We start from the raw sequence: 14,479 nt of genomic DNA on the forward strand, positions 1-14,479 counted from the left end.
TTCTCTTCTTCTTCTTCTTCTTCTTCTTCTTCTTCTTCTTCTTCTTCTTCTTCTTCTTCTTCTTCTTCTTCTTCTTCTTCTTCTTTTTCTCTTCTTCTTCTTCTTCTTCTTCTCTTCTTCTTCTTCTTCTTCTTCTTCTTCTTCTTCTTCTTCTTCTTCTTCTTCTTCTTCTTCTTCTTCTTCTTCTTCTTCCTTTTGTCAGCCATTGGTCTTCCTTGTAAGTACTCAGCTCAGCGTCTATAGTGTAAAGTCAGAAGTGAACCATGTATAAATGAACTTACATGGATATTGTTAAAAACAAGGAAAAAGAAATTTATTCTAAGTACTACCATTTGGTTTTCAGACTCCATTTAATCATAGGGAGAAACAAAATTCAAAGCCCTTGGCCTTAGGGAAGCTGGGACTTCCTTATAGCTAAAAGCTTTTGTTTTAAACAGTTGTCAGAGTAGCGACATCTCAGGAACAACTTCTCCATCTTGCTGGTGGGGTCCAAATCAGTTCATGTTCCCAGGCCTAGGAATGAACACCTATCCTACTTCTCCAAATTTTTTCTTAGTTGTCTGCTACCTGGTAAAATATATAGAAATTGCTGTTATCCAAACCAAGGTGCATAAGTTATAAAAAATATAACCAGTTAATTGTTATGACCTAATTAACTACATGCAGCTAACCAACTCCTTTGTCCCCTTATTACTCTGAGATCTAGACCTAATGTCTAGGAATCAAGTAAGGACCTTGAAACTGTGTGCCCTCCAATGGGTACTCCTTTGCTTAATGCATAATGTCATGTGTGTGCTGGGCTTAACAAAAATATTTGTCTGAAGGTAATCTGAACAGTGGGCAGCAGGTTAGGAACACATTCCATGCCCTCAACCTTTTGTTTTGCTCACTCTATTTGCATAGATTAAAACACTGACTGTCAGAAGGTAAGCTGTCAAATATTTGTTGCAAACATGTTAAACTAGCTACCATTCTTGTTGCTAAGGAGAGATGAGAGCCATTTTGAATCCTGAAGGACCTGAGATAAGAACAAAGCATATGGTGTGCTGGGAGTGAAGGAAGAAAGGAGAGAAGCCCTTTGACTTATCATGAGTTAGCAGAGAGGTTCCACTGCAAGGGAGAGTCTCTAGCTTAAGGTTGTGTTGATGCATCTAAGGGAAAAGAGGTGCGTGTAGAGGAGATGGCCAATGTGCTGACCAACAATGCCCCTTCCATGAAGGTGGAAACCTGGGGTAGAGTGATTCTATACCAAGGGCTGTTTCTTCTATGACTTCTGAAGAAAGTCAGCCAACATTTTTTTTAAAAAGATTGTACAGGGTAGATGTCTTGGGAAAGGGAGCAGTTGACTCTAACCACAGCGAAGATATTCACGAAGAGGATATCATCAATACCAGACCCTATAAAATTCTATCTGAGGTCTTAGCTGCACAAGAAACAAACTGAATGATTGTTCCAGGGAAAGCATGCATTAAAACTGTGCAAACTTCCAAGGGTTACAATGTAAGAGAGACATGTGCAAGGATGGGCCTCATATTCTGATTCCTAACATGTGTTCTTAACCATTGTGAGATCTATTCAGCACTTCTCAAGGCTTCCTGCTGGCTTCTGACTCCCATCCTGCTCCTCACTTGAGGAGATCTGGGATTATGCTCTAGGTCTCTCCTAGGATTCGCATCCCCTACCCATGTGAAGTCACAATTTTTAGAAATTTTTTTTGTGGTATGTATATGGAATGGGGGTGGGGGCAAAGAACAATCTCAGGTGCTATTTTACCTTTCCTGTTTACTTTTACCACAGAGTTTCTCACTGGCTTAGAACTCAGGCAAGCAGGCTAAGTGAACCATATCCATCTTCCTGTTTCTGCTATCCCAGTGCCAAGACTAAAAGTGCATAGCACTGTTCCTGGCTTTTGCAACATGGGTTCTGAAGTTTGAACTTGGGTCTTTGTGTTTACAAAATAAGAGCTTCATGCATTGAGCTATCTCCCCATTCTTTTTGCATTTTTTTTTCTGTAAAGAAGCAGTCTTTGGTTGTGACATCACATCTGTCTCTTATGTCCTATAACTCAGTGCATGCTTTTCTGCAGATTTTAATTTGTAATTCTCGTACAACACTGATCTCCTTTCCCCTTTTATTACCTAATTAAGTGCATATTGCCTTTTGGTCCAGTGAGGCCTGTTAGGGTATGATGGCTCCCTTTTACCTTAGTGTCCCCATGACACAGAGCACACATTGCATTCAACATAGCATGGGATCAATAACACTTCTTAAATTGCAACAAGACACAAACAAGGTGTATTTCTCTCCAAACTGGTCTTTGGAGAGTCCTTTGTTGAGAGATTCTATGTTTACATAAAATTTAAAGGAGAATCTAAAAGCATGCTTTGGGAAAAAAAAGTTCAGGAAGAGTGGAAAACCCTAAATGTAGAGCAACAGAATAATATATAGATATATAGCTATATCTATTTACAGGTATATCAAGATATATGTTGTATGAAATTATGACATGATGATCAGATTATCTTTTGTAATAAGGGAAGTGAAGCAATGCATATGTAATCACTTAGAAATGATGGTAACAACATAAATCATATAATCTACATGTATATTTGCTGTATGTTTATATTTATGATGGTAAACCAAACAAAAAACAGAAAGAAAAGGGGTTATAATCTACTGCCATCAGAGAAGAAATAATATAGAAAGACAAATATCACTGAATATACCTTGATTTTTATATGCTTGACTTTGTGACCAGGAAAATGTTTTACATAATTACCAAGAAAACTCAAATCTACAAACTATAATTTTTTTAAGCATTGAAATCTGAGTGAGGTGCAACATCTACTCCAGTGAACTCTGCACGGCAAGCCAAAAGCTTGGATGTAGTCCTGAGGCAAAAAGTTTCATGGAAACTTAGTCTCTTGGAGTCTTGGCATCCCACAGCATGAATGCTCCAAACTTGTCCCTATGTCAGTCAGTGAACGGATCTGTGTGCTTTCCTTCAATATTGTTTTATTATAAGTACCTCCAAGGAATGATTTTGAATATAGCTAAGTTAGATTAGCCTCCACCAGTGTTCTAATATCCTAGGAAATCCTTGAGCCAACCTTCGGTTTTAAATTTAGTAAGAATGCTACTCATTCAGAGGAAATGCCTCCAGTATAAACAGTGAAAGAAATCAGACATTGCAGTTTACTGGGTAAGAGCTAGAAATCTCAGGGCTAGTTCAACAAAGTCAACTTAGAATTGCAGCCAAGTAACTCACATGTGCAGGAATTTTCAGTGGCCTAGGAAGAAGGAAGGTTGTGGTCTAAGAAGGAACTAGAGTTAGAAATATACTTAGAACAACAGCTGAGTTACTCATATACATAGCAATTTACAATGACCTAGGTGGAAGGTAGATTATACAATAGACTAGAATTGGAACTATGGCAAGGGCATGAAGCCCTTGCCTCTGGCTTCTAAGAATAAGTTGACTGTCTTAGTTAGGGTTTTACTGCTGTGAACAGACACTATGACCAAGGCAAGTCTTATAAAAAACAACATTTAATTGGGGCTGACTTACAGGTTCAGAAGTTCAGTCCATTATCATCAAGGTGGGGGCATGGCAGTATCCAGGCAGGCATNGCACAGGCAGAGCTGAGAGTTCTATGTCTTCATCCAAAGGTTGCTAGTGGAAGACTGACCTCCATGCAACTAAGGTGAGGATCTTAAGCCCACACCCACAGTGACACACCTACTCCAACCAGGTCACACCTATTCCAACAAGGCCACACCTCCAAATGGTGCCACTCCCTGCCCCAAGAATGTACAAAGCATCACACTGACCTTACATGGGACTGCTTTTGATCCCAGTTGTAAACACTGAATTTTATCCCAGTTGTAAACACTGCCTGGTTCCTGTTAGCTTTGTGTATGCATTTCTCTGTTTTGTGCAAAGAATCATTTTGCAGCAGGTAATCGCAATGTACCTTGGATGACCTTAATGTGTCACCTAACTTTCTTGTTTTCTTCTGTAATGTAAGTCTGATGCTTGCTTTGAGAAATTATATTCAGATAAACACTCCCTTGTGTTCACATCTGTTTGTAACCCCACCAACTCCTTGCTGAATACCAGGACCCTGATTCTCCTGCGGGTTGAGGGGCCAACTGAGTCCAGTCCCTGGCAGTAAGGAACATGAACTTAATTGTATGAATGGAGTTTTGGCCCAAACAAGTATACAGCTATTCAGATTATCTCAAAACACAATAATTGAACTGTATCTCCAGTGGGATGAACACTGTGAATCAAGATACCTTTCAATCAATTTTAAACACCTGCAGCAATTAACACTGATTTAGTGTTATATATCAACATTAATCTCGGATGATGATACCAAGAGTTTTGTGTTACCACTGTGAGATGAATAAATGAGTACTTACCTCATTGAGAAGAACATATTCTTGTATGTTTACAAGAACAATTAGTATTTGGGAGAAGGAGTATGGAGAGCCATATTAAAGAAGTTAAATGAAAATCCTGAACTGAACTTAAAACTCATTCCAAAGTAAATTTTAAATTCACTTCTTCATTGAAAATAATACCTCAATTTCTAGCCTCACCCACTAACCAACTAGTGAGGTCAAGATACAATGACTGCATCAGTGAGGTCCCCTAGCAACCAGAGTGTTGTCCCAAAATAATATTTATCAATACAAGCCAACTGTGTTTCCTGGGGGAAATGTCTGACTCCACATCTGGGACAAAAGAGCAAGATGAATCTAAAACTCATCAAAAGATATGGCACCAAGCTTGATGAAAAACTCATTGGCCAAAAGAGAATAATAACTATTAGAAATATTTAACTTGAAGCAGACTTGGGCATCTTTTGTAGTCGCACACAGTTCACTGCATCTGCTGATGAGTTGTGAGGAGTTTCCTGGCCATCCTCACTGGCTACCATGTCCTCCCAGGTGCAGGTGCAGACTCTGCTGGACCAGCTCATGGGCACAGTGAGGGACAGAGATGAAAACAGGCAGAGGGTCAAATTTACAGATGACAGTATCTGCAAGAGTCACCTTCTGGACTGCAGCCCCCATGACATCCTTGCTGGGAGGCACACAGATTTAGGAGAATGTACCAAAATCCACGACTTGACCCTTTGAGCAGATTATGAAATTGCAAGTAAAGAAAGAGACATACTTTTATGAATTAGATGCTATGGATCACTTAAAGTCCTTCAATGTGTGATTGGAGAACTGAACTTGCCAAGAAACACCTGGCAGAAACAGAAGAGATCAGTACTGAAGCTTCTGCCAAGGCAGAAAAATTACATGAGTTGAATGGAGAAATAGGAAAACTTCTTGCTAAAGCTGAGCAGCTAGAAACTGAAGGAAATGTGGATGAATCCAAGAAGATTCTTATGGAAGTGGAGAAAGTTTGTGCAAAGAAAAAGGAAGCAGAGAAAGAATATAGACATTCCATCCAGTTTTCAACATCAAAAACTCCGTGTCTGGGACGTTTTTTCAGCTTACCTAGACCTCCACGGCAATGACCATCGTCTTGCAAACCACTTCGGGGCCAAGTTCCACTTGGGGTTCATTCAGATCTGAGAGGAGTTTTATCACTTGAAGAAAACCGTGACTTAAAAGCAGGAAAAGAGATGTCAGGATAGACTGAGGAGAAGACAGGAGACAGAGCAAGAGGAGCTCCTGAGCAGGAGGTCTGGATCAAGAAGCCAAAATTGCGGGGGGTCACACCCCGGAGTCTATGAGAGAGGTGGTCTAGGTCCACCTCCAGAACACGTGCCATCGCAGCCATTCCTTTAGCCACAGCTTCCAGGTCACTGCCAAGCTCCCAGGGACTGGAGTGCACAAGTAACTACTCTGACTCCTCAGTAGCTGCAGCCTGGTTAAAACAATTTCTCTGTGTTCCAAAGTCTGCTAGGGTCTTTCATTCTAGCTCTTTAGCCACTACATCTGGTAGGGACAAGCTTGAGTTTATGGGGACACAGGTTCTGGGTGCCTAGAACCCAGGATTGGTGCCCTAAGGAATATAATGGCGCCCGGTGCTTGGGATGGGGTAGATATATTGAGCTTTCACATGGCCCTGTGCTGTACTTGGCTGGGCTTTATGTACTTTAACTTGGTAAATAGCAGCTGAGATTTTAGTCTTGAACAAGTTCTGCTTAATTACCTCTCTTGTACTTTGTTTTTTGTTTGTTTTATTTTGAGACAGGCACTCTGTAACTTAGGATGGCTTGATTTAGGATTCTCCTGCTTCAGGTTTCTGAGTGATGAAATGAAAAATGTGCACCACCATGCTTGATTTGAATGTTTTTCCATTCTACTTTTCCTATTGTCTTTACATACTGGGTCATAGTTCACATTGCATTGCATAGCTTTGTTGTATTTTCATTTGCTTTGTTTCTGTTACACTGAAAACTTTCCTTACTAAAATTATGTTCTTTAAAAAAAAAGAATTATTTAACTATTTTCAAAATATCCTTAAATAACAATTTTGAGTATAGCCATGGTAGATTACCAAGCAGTAGCCTAGCTTCCTGCTCCAATTAGCTAGAAAATGAAATAAACATGGATAAAATTAATTTCCAGGACATAGACAGTATGAAATGATGATTCAGTCATTGAAACCTGAGGACAGTAATAATGACCCTCTTTTTAAAAATTTCATAACTTCTCTTATTAGATATTGTCTTCACTTACATTTCAAATGCTGTCCCCTTTCCTGGTTTCCTCTCCAAAATCACCTATATGCCCCCCCCCCGCTCCCCAACCCACCCACTCCTGCTTCCTGGCATTAGCATTCCCCTATATTTGGGCTTAGAATCTTTGCAAGTCCAAGATCCTCTCCTATGATTGATGGGCGATTAGGACATCCTCTGCTACATATACAGATAGAGACACAAGTCCCACCATGTATTTTCTTTGATTGGTGGTTTAGTCCCAGGGAGCTCTGGAAGTACTGGTTAGTTCATATTGTTGTTCCACCTACAGAGTTGCAGACCCCTTCAGCTCCTTGGGTACTTTCTCTAGCTCCTTCATTGGGGACCCTGTGTTCCATCCAATAGATGACTGTGAGCATCCACTTCTGTATTTGCCAGGCACTGGTATAGCCTCACTGGAGACAGCTATATCAGGGTATTATCAGCAAAATCTTGTTGGCATCTGCAATAGTATCTGGGTTTGGTGGTTGTTTATGGGATGGATCCCTGGGTGGGCCAGTCTCTGGATGGTCCTTCCTTGAGTATCACCTCAGAACTTTGTCTCTGTAATTCCTTCAATGGATATTTTGTTCCCCCTTCTAGGAAGGATCGAAGAATTCACACTTTGATTTTTCTTCTTCTTGAGTTTCATGTGTTTTGCAAATTGTATGTTGGGTATTCTAAGTTTCTAGGCTAATATCCACTTATCGGTAAATGCATACCATGTGTTTCCTTTTGCGATTGTGTTACCAAACTCATGATGATACTTTCTAGTTCTATCTATTTGACTAAATGTCATAAATTCATTGTATTTAATAGCTGAGAAGTATTCCATTGTATAAATATACCACATTTTCTGTATCCATTGAAGGACATCCGGGTTCTTTCTAGCTCCTGGCTACTGTAAATAAGACTTCTATGAGCATAGTTTAGGTATCAGAGTAATTGTGGCTTCATAGATCGAATTGGGTAGAGTATCTTCTGTTTCTATTTTGTGTGATAGTTTGAGGAGAACTGGAATTAGGGCTTCTTTGAAGGTCTGATAGAACTCTGCACTAAAAACATCTAGTCCTGGGCTTTTTTTTTTTTGGTTGGGAGATTATTAGTGACTGTATTTATTTTTTTGGGTGATATGGGGCAGTTTAGATGGTTAATCTTATCCTGATTTAACAGGTACCTAGTATCCATCTAGAAAAAAGTCCACTTCTTTCAGGTTTTCCTGTCTTGTTGTTTATAGGCTTTTGTAGTAAGATCTGATGATGTTTTGGATTTCCCCAGGTTCAGTTGTTATGTCTCCCTTTTCATTTCTGATTTTGTTAATTAGGATACTGCACCTGTACCCTCTAGTTAGTCTGGCTAAGTGTTTATCTATCTTGTTGATTTTCTCAAAGAACCAACTCCTGGTTTGGTTGATTCTTTGTATAGTTCTTTTGGTTTCTCCTTGGTTGATTTCAGTCCTGAGTTTGATTATTTCCTGCTGTCTACTCTACTTGGGTGAATTTGCTTCCTTTTGTTCTAGAGCTTGTAGGTGTGCTGTCAAGCTGCTAGTGTATGCTCTCTCCAGTTTCTTTTCGGTGGCACTCAGAGATATTGGTTTTCCTCTTAGGACTGCTTTCACTGTGTCCCATAAGTTTGGGTATGTTGTGGCTTCATTTTCATTAAGCTCTAAAAAGTCTTTATTTCTTTCTTTATTTCTTCCTTGATCAATTTATCATTGAGTAGAGTGTTGTTCAGCTTCCACATCAACATTGGCTTTCTATTATTTATGTTGTGAATGAAGATCATTCTTAGTCCATGGTGATTTCATAGCATGCATGGAATTATTTCAATAGTTTTGTATCTCTTCAGGCCTGTTTTGTGACCAGCTATATGGTCAATTTTGGAGAAGGTGCCATGATGTGCTGAGAAGAAGGTATATCCTTTTGTTTTAAGGTAAAATGTTCTGTAGATATCTGTTAAATCCATTTGTTTCATAACTTCAATTAGTTTCACTGTGTCTCTATTTAGTTTGTTTTCAAGATCTATCCATTGAAGAGAGTGGGGTGGTGAAGTCTCCCACTATTACTGTGTGTGGTGCAATGTGTGTTTTGAGCTTTACTAAAGTTTCTTTAATGAATGTGGATGTCCTTGCATTTGGAGCATAGATATTCAGAATTGGGAGTTCATCTTGGTACATTTTAGCTTTGATGAGACTGAAGTGCCCCTTCTTGTATTTTTTGATAACTTTGGGTTGAAAGTCAGTTTTATTCAGTATTAGAATGGCTACTTCACCTTGTTTCTTGGTACCATTTGATTGGAAAATTGTTTTCCAGCCTTTTACTATGAGGTAGTGTTTATCTTTGTCCCTGAGGTGAGTTTCCTGTATGCAAAAAAAATGTTGGGTCCTGTTTACGTATTTAGTCTGTTAGTCTATGTCTTTTGACTGGGGAATTGAGTACATTGATATTAGGAGATATTAAGGAAAAGCAATTGTTGCTTCCTGTATTTTTGTTGTTAGAGTTGGGATTCTNTTCTTGCAGCTATCTTCTTTTAGGTTTGTTGAAGGATTACTTTCTTGCTTTTTCTAGGGCATAATTTCCTTCCTTGTGTTGAAGTTTTACCTTGAATATCCTTTGAAGGTCTGGATTCGTAGAAAGATATTGTGTGAATTTTGTTTTGTCATGGAATACTTTGTTACTCCATCTATGGTAATTGAGAGTTTTGCTGGGTATAGTAGCCTGGACTGGCATTTGTGTTCTTTTAGGGCCTGTATAACTTCTGTCCAAGATCTTCTGGCTTTCATAGTCTCTGGTGAGAAGTCTGGTATAATTCTAATAGTTCTGCCTTCATATGTTACTTGACCTTTTTTCCTTTACTGGTTTTAGTAGTCTATCTTTATTTAGTGCATTTGTTGTTCTAATTATTATGTGTCAGTAGGAATTCCTTTTCTGGTCCAGTCTATTTGGAGTTCTATAGGCTTCTCATACGTTCATGGGCATCTCTTTCTTTAGGTTAGGGAAGTTTTCTTCTATAATTTTGCTGAAGATAATTACTGTCCCTTTAAGTTGAAATTTTTTTCTCATCTATACCTATTAGCCTTAGGTTTGGCCTTCTCATTGTGTCCTGGATTTCCTGGATGTTTTGAGTTAGAATCTTTTTGCGTTTTGCATTTTCTTTGATTGTTGTGACCATGTTTTCTATGGAATCTTCTGTACCTGAGATTCTCTCTTCCATCTCTTGTGTTCTGTTGCTGATGCTCACATCTATGGTTCCCGATTTCTTTCCTATGATTTCTATCTCCACAGTTGTCGCCCTTTGGGTTTTCTTTATTGTTTCTACTTCCATTTTTAGATCTTGTATGGTTTTGTTCAATTCCATCACCTGTTTGGTTGTGTTTTCCTGTAATTCTTTAAGGGATTTTTGTGCTTCCTCTTTAAGGACTTCTACCTGTTTAGCAGTGTTTTCCTGTATTTGTTTAAGTGAGTTATTAATGGCCTTCTTAACATCCTCTACCAGCATCATGAAATATGATTTTAAATCCGAATTTTGCTTTCCTAAGGTGTTGGGGTATCCAGGGCTCGCTGTGGTGGGAGTACTGGGTTCTGATGATGCCAAGTGGTCTTGGTTTCTGTTGGTAAGATTCTTACATTTGCCTTTTGCCATCTGGTAATCTCTGGTATTAGATGTTCTAGCTGTCTCTGGCTGGAGCTTGTTCCTCCTGTAGTCTGTTAGCCTCTGACAGTACTCCTGGGAGACCAGCTCTCTCCTGAGTCTTGGGGGGTCAGAGCACTCCCTGGAGGCAAACACTTCCTGAGTCCCAGTGTCAGAGCTCTCCCTGGAGGCCAACTCTCCTCTGGCCAGGAAGGTGCACAGAGTTCTAAGAATAAGCTCTACCTCCTGGATGAGGATGAAGGCCCAAAGGGAGCCTGTCCAAGAAGCTCTGTTTCTTCTGCCGCCTCCACACTCTCCTGCATGGACTTGCCTCAGAGCGAACCCAGAGAGAAAAATATCATGACCCATACTTTTAAATCTACTACTTAGAAGCCTGAAGCAGGAGGATTACCATAAGTTTGAGGCAAGCTTAAAATGTATAGTGAGTCCCAGGTAAGACAAGGCTACAGAGTAAGGCCATATTTCAAAAGTAGATGGAGATGAGTCATGGTCCTAAATCTTAGATTCTGGTTCATTCAGGATCTTAGAAAGCCTGGCACTCTTGTAAATTAAATCAAAGGATAGGCCTAGTTTATATTGCTATGCCATATCCCTTGGTGGTCTGCTCTTTTCTGAAGGAAAATAGAGGAGAAATAGATCTAGAGGAGAGAAGTGTCAGGGAGGGACTGGAAGGACAGGTGGTAGGAGAGATGAGGTGGTTGGGATGTAAGAATTAATTAGCTAATTAAATAATTAAAAAAAGATCATGGTCTGAGTATTTCAAATATATACAAATTATAGAGCAGAGATCCAGGAAGGAAAGGGTTGTGACTAGTCAGAGCCAACAATCTTCACACATGTTTCCTTAAGCCTGTGGCAAAATGGTCCATCATCATTGCTTGACAAACAAATGCATAGCACATAAATAACTAGGTTATATAAAGAAACAGAAGAACACATAATCCCCAGCTCCTACATGGGGATAGAAACACGAAGGTTCTGATCTGCCTGAATGGGAAAGTCCTTGTTGAACACAGACTTTATGAAATGAACATAGTTGGGGCAAAAGAGCCAAGATGCTTTGAAGCCCAGCTTCAAAACAAACCTCAACAAGACCAAGTAGTAATCCACTAATGTAAATGCCTGGCAGAACAATGTCGAACATGATTGGAAGGAAAACTTTTTGATGGAAGACTGTGATGGTTCTATAGGTACATAGTTGTGACAATTTACCAAACTACACATTAATAATATGCCATTTATTATATGGTTTTGTATATCTATAAAACGATAATCAATCAATTTTTTGAGAAGACATTTCTCAAGACAAGATGAAAAGAGACACTGAAAATATTCTCAACACTGCTAATGATAAAGAGAAGGGAAATTACAACCCAAAGAAGATTCCATTATATACTCAGAAATGTCCCAAATCCAATATTGACCACACTGTGTGTGTCTAGGCAGAAGAATGCACTGGAACTCATGTGTTATTGTGGTTGGCAGGAATTTAACATAATACAAGCAGTTCTGAAAACTCCTGGGTTCATCCTATCCTCAGATATTACACCAAGAAATATGAAAACATACATGCACACAAAGACCTATGAATTCATGACTTGAGAATTAGTGTTCCTGGAAGCTTCATTTATAAATGTCTTGGGACTAGAAACAGCCTAGCTACCTGCCAGTTGATGATGAGGTATGTAAATTATTTTCTCTATACACAATGTTACTACTAAACAGCATAGCACTGTAGCTATGGATATATACACTAATGGGGAAGAATATGACTAGTATTTTGCAAAATGACATGAGGCACAAAAGAGTGTATATTGTATGATCCTGTTTTATTAAAAGCCAGTCATACTGAAATATCCTGAGCTATATCACCCTCCTTCTCTTTCTTTTGTGAACTTTCTGTTTAACCTCCTAACTGGTCACTTTGCCTCTATCCTGACCCTACTTAATCTTATTAACTAAGAAGAAAGGGCAACATTGAAACTTCAATTCAGAGAAATCACCGTCCCCACTTAAAACCACAGAGCTCCCTCCTTTTCACTCTAAGTAAAAGTCCAAATCTATAAGATGACCAGATCCAGAATGACCTGGCCCCTTGTGCTCCTCTTTAAATCTGAATTTACTTGCACCTTTCTTTGCTGACTTTGTTCTGGCCACACTAGAACATGCCTGACACACTGCTATTTCCTGCCATGGAATTCTCTTCACCAGGTATCCTCTTGGGGTCACTTTTCGTGAATGTTCTTCACTGTAACTATACTGGTTCTCTATGGCTGCCTCCATGAAGTACCAATCGGTTGGTCAGAAACCATGCAGAGTTCTTGTCTTATAGATCATAATCTTACTGTCTGAAGTCAAGTTGTAGAGGGCTAGTCTTGCCTTCTCTGGAGGTTCTAGAGGAGGAACCTTCCTTGCCTCCCCCTAGCTTCTAGTGGTAATCAATCAATCCTTTCTGTTTACTTGCTCACAACTACATCCATCCCCTCCCAACCTCTGATAGTTGTTGTTTGTTCTGTATGCCTCTCTGCATCTTTCTCATAGTAGCATAAAGATTATGTGACACTCCCGTGGGTCTGCCTTCCAAACAGCACGTGCTGTTCAGTTACCCAGGGATTACCTGGGATTTGATGAATCACATGTGTTTGAAATGGCAGAGCTCAATGTCCAGGCGAGAAGTGGATACAAGGGACCCATTTTTGTCATTGTGCCCAGTGTCTAAGATGGCACATGTGCGACTTGTTTTCTCTGTGAAGAAAAGGAGATTTAATCAGAAAACCCCAGGCAGGTTACACTACTGGCTGGCATAAAGGCTGAAGAATATCCCCCAAGTTCTCTGAAGGAAAGTCTTTAAAAATTCTTTCACTAGCAACTTTATGGATCTATATCATCTGCTTTACTGCTTCATGATCTAATTAATGTTCTGGCATTTCCCATATCTTTTACTAATGATTACTTATGTATGTTACCAATAAATGGATAGGCAATGAGAGGTGTTCCACATTGAGTCATATTAAGCATGAAGTAATAGAAAAACTTGTCACTCTCTCTGAATATATGCCAGGCACCAGAGTAAGCAGGTAACATATGGTGACTCAAATTATTCTCCCTAAAGGTGAGTGCCATCTGTATCTTATTCGTAGTTTATGACATTGATCACCAAGAGATAAGTAACTCCTAGGTTTGGAAATTGTAATTTTGGTATTGGGATTTGGACCCAGGTAGTCTGACTCCAAAATACCAGCTATTAACTACTCCCCTACTTTTCCTCTCAAAGGAATTTATGGTTTAGTTAAAGTAAAGGAGATATTTTTATTTTCTCCAGAGTAAGTAAAGAAAGAAGGTTGTCTTTAATGGAAGACACACACATATTACTATAGACAGCAGATGTAAGTGACAAATCTAAAGGCTTCCAAATCAGAATATACACAATTGACACATATGGTTTGCTGATACCTGCCTGACAAGGTACTTAATAAAAGCTGGTTAGAAATATGCCAACTTTAAAAAATTTACACTTCTGGTACATGACCTTCTGTAGATGGATTTAGAGAATCCTTATCTAGGTTTCTATGTGTTTTCATTCCATTGTTTGGTTATTTAGCATTAGTTTGTTGCTAAAATCTAAATCATCTGACATGTTTCATTCAGACAGAGAGTTTGCTGGCAGGGAGCAAATAGAAATGACTGCAACTAGGAAGGCTACTGTAGCTGTCCAGTGGCCGTGGAGAACAGGGTCTACCTGAAAGCGGGGCTGGAAATGAAAAGGACGGGTGCAAGAGAAGGATGAAGCCAAGACACAGTTTCTCACCAAGGCTCAAAGTTTAATTTTCAGCACTGACATTATATAGGGAGAGCCCAAAGACCCATCCTCTGTTTCAGCTGGATTGAGTTGCAAAGTAAGCTCAGCAGGCAGTCAATTTCTCAAAGCTCCTGTAGGAAATTGCAAGTGCCTGGAAACCAGCCAACTCCAGCTAAGTCATAAAACTATTGTGGGTTTGTTTAGCCTACTCAAGGCTGGGGGAAGGGCACAGACTAGGTCAGTTTTCATCATATGGGAGTTAGCCTAGACATGTTAGGATGATGGTGTAAGACCCCGAAAGGAGGAACTCCCTCTGGTCCGG

General features: G+C 39.5%; 1 pseudogene; it reads left to right on the plus strand.

Moving 5' to 3' along the window:
* Nucleotides 1-4,944: 4,944 nt before the first annotated feature.
* LOC110336292 lies at nt 4,945-5,811 on the plus strand (annotated as a pseudogene).
* The last annotated feature ends 8,668 nt before the right edge of the window (nt 5,812-14,479 follow it).

Source organism: Mus pahari, chromosome 19 (genome assembly GCF_900095145.1).
Source record: "Mus pahari chromosome 19, PAHARI_EIJ_v1.1, whole genome shotgun sequence".
In the NCBI taxonomy this organism is placed as follows: Eukaryota; Metazoa; Chordata; class Mammalia; order Rodentia; family Muridae; genus Mus; species Mus pahari.